We start from the raw sequence: 5,445 nt of genomic DNA, 5'->3' as shown, positions 1-5,445 counted from the left end.
TATATATATATATATATATATATATATATATATATATACGTATCTTTCCAACCGCTACTACGAAGGGCTTTTTTGAGCCATCAAACTGCGTTCTCTTCCACTCCCTAAACTCGTGTATTGATTCCCGTCTTTTCTGTCAAATCTTACACTTTCTAACTCCAAATAACTCATAAAAAAAGATACTTTCTTGATAACTTCGCCTCCAGAAAACATCCCACTGAAATGTCTATTATCAAGTTTTTTTCCACAGAAACATCGGCCTATAAATGTTCGAGTTACATACAAACATCTTCTCTCAAGTCTGTTAGTGTTAGTAAACCTCATAAACGTAACCAACCTTCTCGCTAAGAATACGACCTCTTTAACTGTTAAACGTAAGAACTTATAAGAAAACATTCCATTATCATTTTAAAACATTTCAATTTTCATACTTATTGTTTTATTTATATAACTTGCATATTATTCAAATATATTTCATCATGATCTCATAGCCACACGCAATTGGGGAAGCTTCAATAATATAAATTCTAAAATCTTTACAAAAAGACTAATATCTTAAAGCTTTGAATTATGATGATAATAGTTTTTTTTTATATAAATTTATAGATAAAGGGTAAATAGCATGCAACCATTTTAACAAAATCATCATACGCAGGCGTGGTTGTGTGGTAAGAAGCTTGCTTCCCAACCACATGGTTCCCAGTTCAGTCCCATTGCGTATCACTTTGGGCAGGTGTCTTCTACTATAGCCTCGGGCCAACAAAAACCTTGTTAGTTGATTTGGTTGACGGAAACTGAAATAAGCCTGTCGTGTGTGTGTGTGTGTGTGTGTGTGTGCGTGCGCGTGCGCGCGCGTGTTTATCCCCCAGCACCGTTTGACTTCCGGTATTGGTTCGTTTACGTTCCCACAACTTAGCCATTCGGCAGAAGGGAGATAGACAGAATAAGTACTGCGATAATTTCATTTGACTAAAAGTTCTTCAATGTGATGCCCCGTCATGGCTGCAGTCTAATGACTGAAACAGGTAAAAGATAAAAGATATATGCTTTCTTAACACTTTCTCTGTTGCTGGTATTTTTTCATTAAATATATTAAATGAAATATTTATTTTGACCATAACGATGTTTGTAAATTTATTTCTTTTAATTCATTTGGAACTTTGATTGAGTGGGTTAATTGATCGTTTCATATGCCACATTCTTGTAATTTCCTTTATATATCCTACAGTATTAGTTTTAATTTATAGATCTATCTACAATCATTTTTTTTTTGGCTTAAGTATTCCCACTATTCTATCATCCATTACGCTACCTTTATATTTATACATTTGCCTGTAGTATACTTAAAACACATTTTTGTCGATGCATATAGTTCTCTTCTCTACAATAAACATATAAACGTAATGAGATTATGCTGTTCTTTTCATATCTGGGTTCGTTTAAGTGTGTGCATGAGTATGTATGTGAATTTGTATGCTGTTTTCTCTTCTTGCATATGTAGACGTCTGTGTATATATTTGTATGTACGTATGTGTACGCGCAAACGAAGCTTTCGATCACAATTAATCATTTCTAATCTCTCGACAGGAAAATAGCTTCTTTTTATTCTATAGAAAATCTACTTGTTCTTAAATATATTCTATGATACTATCCAATGGCTTCTTTCAGATAATCTCTTCTGGGAAAAACATTGTTAATAATTCAGTACTGAAAACTACATTAAATTCCCAGATGTTAGAATCTGTGTTGCAACAAATACCGAGAAATACCTTCATCATTGGTAAATTCTCTTTTGTTCGGCTATAATTCAAACTGCGTATTATTATCTTAATTTCCACCAATACATGCGCGCGAAAATTTAACTCGTTCAGATCAATGTATTGTGAATCCCCAAATGGTCCTAATTAGAAGTAGAACTTCTACAAGTAGCACAGATTCAGCGAAAGTTAGATATTCTCTACGCTTCAGCTTCACCTTTCAAAGCCTGGCACTAAACAACTAGCCTGTTATATTAGGAAATCTATAGCCTTGCGCGTTCGTTATCATTGAAAAACCTATCAAGTAAAAAGAGATTTATTTTCTTCATAGAAACACTTCTTCGGTAAGTGAAGTTGATTTAACACTCTCCATATATTCTTATGTACGTCACCTACCTTTGTATATAGGCAAGTATGTTAGAGGATTTTTACCTATATTATATAAACCTCGATTTATTGAAGAGTTTTGCAGGTGTGTGCATTTAAAAACGGCACAAAACGCTGCGAAATATTCAACATTTATGTAATATATTAATAGCTTTTAGAAATGAACAGTACCTTGCTTCGATACTTATTTTATGAATAAAAGGCCTGGCACAATTGATCGTAAGACCTCCTTGACAAGAACTAACCACATCGCCTATGACCCTATGACCGTATGCAAATAGACATTATGTAACACAAAACAGGTTACACTGATGTCTGATCAAATGCGTACATATTTAAATGAATGCACAAACGAACATTACTATGAGCATGTATAGACATTTATAAAATAAGTAACGTAGCAAGGTACTGTTCATTTCTGAACGCTATTAATATATTACATAAATGTTGAATACTTCGCAGCGTTTTGTGCCGTTTTTAGAAGCACACACCTGCAAAACTCTTCATATATAGAGGTTTATATTATATATGAGTGTGTGTGCAAGCAGTATGGATTAGATTGAGAGAGTAAAGTTTTCAACAAAACATCGTTCACGCTCACAAATGATTTGCTTTTTTATCGGTTTATTAATAATTGTAAAACACTAAAATTTTAATTCAAGGCGAGAATAACAGATTCCCTTGTTTTGGCTTCCTTTCGTTTCATATCATTTGACAATATGTTGATGCAGAAGCGTATTTGAAAATAAATGCAATTCCAGCATTAAGGTTATACACACACGTATTAAGAATTGTGAAGCTTTTTAATTCTAACATTGATTATATCACAAACTGAAATAAAAGGTTTTTATACTACGTTTTAACATCACGTTCTTCTATACAACTATGTTCCTTTTATTCTCGAAATAAAATTATTCAAATAAAGCAAGCAATCTCCCCAGACAATGGGGTGTATTTTCAAATTGAATATTTCGTCATTAGCATTCAACTAAATGGCCATGTTTAAAAGAATGCGTTACTCTTTGTATCATTAATTTTTCGACGTGGACTATTTCCTATGCCTACGTTTTCTCAAAATATTTCTAAAGAGCATTTTGTTTTCACGAAATATTCGTTTATAAAATCCGATAACTTCAGTTCATAATAAGTTTAGAAAAAAAAACAACGAAAAAATATTAAAAATTGTGACAGATTTCGATAGCTATAAAGAAAACTTAATAATGGAATCTTGATAATTAAAAGAGAAACTACTGAAAATGTTAATTACAGTAATTTAGGTATATATAATTTTCAAAACTATTGACCTTGAATATATCAAACAACCAAAGTTGAAACAAAACGTTCACAGTTTTCTTCTACCGAAAACATGGACATGATTGATAGCGGAAGAGTAAAATTAAAAGAGAAAAAGAAATAGGACGTTCTAAAACGCTCCTTAGGTAACTTAAAGGATAACATTCAGACTCTGACAAAACATACGATAGATAAAATTGTGGATAAATCTCATGAGCGCTTTTCTATAAAATAAAAATAACTTCTAATTAATTCCAAAATGTAATATAGCAGAAAACATACATTTATACATGTGATGTAAATGTTGTATGGTTTGGCTAGAGGCAATTTTCAATATCTGTTATACCTATACATGTGTAGTATGTGTGTGTGTGAGCGTGTGTGTGTGCGTGTGTGTACATTGGTTCTGCTTATTTTGGTATCTATAGAAATGATTGCATTGACATGGGATTATGTGATTAAGACATGTTCCGTCTTGTGGTTTGTGAGATTGGTTTTTTTGTAATCATTTGCTTGTAGCTTATTACATGCACTTCTAAGTATGAATGTCTATGCAGAAAGAGTGTATATGTATCTGTTTCTGTTCCTATGTCCATATATTGATCCAATGCAAGAATAACGTGTCAAACGCAATCTGTACCAAACATTTCCTCTTACAATATATTTCATGGTATAGGTATCTTGGTCTCTTTTCTTTGGCAAAAGCCAAACATTTGAATTATCTCATTTTTGTAAATCAGATATGTAGTAGTGCCTTCTACATTAGACTGTATTTTTGTTATTAGAAGGTAAGTTTAGGGTTTATGACAGATGTTTCTGTGTCGTCATAGACTCAGACTTTATCAGCCAATAACATAGATAACATAAATATATTCTAATATATACATCTATATACTCTGATTTCTGCTCAGTTCCATTTTACCCATTTGTAAAAATGAGCATGATTGTGTACATAATGCATATACATTTAGCAAAAACATAGATATAATGCAATGTAGCTTAATGTCTATATCAAATTATTTTACTTCTTAGTTTCCTCTCTCTTCTTTAGGAATATCAAATTCGACCCTGCCTTTCTCTTTCCAAAGATTGTCAAATAAATAGCAGTTTTATGCTGGAGTCAATTCAACTAACTCACCCTACTTTCTTTCAATTCATTTTCAGGAACATGCAACTAAGTAGAAAAATCAATATGTTGTGTTCATTTTTCCTACTTCTTTCTCGCAATTGTTTTAAACTATTTACGATACTTCCATATGCTTTCATACAAAACTAGCATCTTTAGATAGTAACCAGTTTTGTATCATTTATATTTTCAGGCGAAAACTCGAAATCGATTTCCATTGAAATAGTACATAAAAAATAACAAGGAAGGCAGAAAACAAAACGCAAGAGGGAGAATAACCAAATCTGGTATATTATTGAATAATTATTTATAAAAGAATTACACAACGTAAACAAGAAAATAAATAAATCCGTATGCACGTTTTAATTTATTACAAACGGCTCTATTTATTATATAATATCCCAACTGTCTACGGAAGTAATCAAGGTGTTCATCAGTAATGTGTGATTTACCCGCTTTCCACGGAGCTCCTCAGGTAAGTCATCTTTAGAACTCAGTGTACATTAAGTAAACATATCGAATATATTCTATGTCTTTCAAAAAAATTAGTAATTTCTTGAATATTAAAACATTTTCTTGTAAAACTGAATATCAAATTTTAAACTTTTATTTTTCAAATAAATATTGTTTTTGTAAAAATATTATTTATCATCAAACTAAAAGTAAAATTTTGGAAACGGGAAAACCCAAAATATATTCTTTTGTAAAATCAAAAAAATAATTAAAAAAACACAATTTTTGTGTAAAACAAACTTTTGTAAAGAAAAAAGTATTCGTTTATAAATACTCACAGTTTCTCTTAGATGGGGCGGCTAGATTCAATTGCATGACATTCAATGATTTGAGGGATTCACAATTGGATGAGCATACGTCTTGAACTTT

The 5,445-nt window shown here is 31.4% G+C and overlaps 1 long non-coding RNA gene across 1 annotated transcript in view; it reads left to right on the top strand.

Annotated features, from left to right (window-relative positions):
* Nucleotides 1-5,166, top strand: part of LOC128247594 (uncharacterized) — a 133,351-nt gene extending 128,185 nt beyond the window's left edge. The window contains exon 3 of the long non-coding RNA XR_008263935.1: nucleotides 4,757-5,166. This is a non-coding gene — a long non-coding RNA (uncharacterized LOC128247594). The remainder of the gene's footprint in view (nucleotides 1-4,756) is intronic.
* Nucleotides 5,167-5,445: the final 279 nt, after the last annotated feature.

This window comes from Octopus bimaculoides, chromosome 4, assembly GCF_001194135.2.
Source record: "Octopus bimaculoides isolate UCB-OBI-ISO-001 chromosome 4, ASM119413v2, whole genome shotgun sequence".
Classification (NCBI taxonomy): Eukaryota; Metazoa; Mollusca; class Cephalopoda; order Octopoda; family Octopodidae; genus Octopus; species Octopus bimaculoides.
The sequence above is the reverse complement of the archived record's forward strand: the minus strand, read 5'-3'. Positions and strand labels throughout refer to the sequence as shown.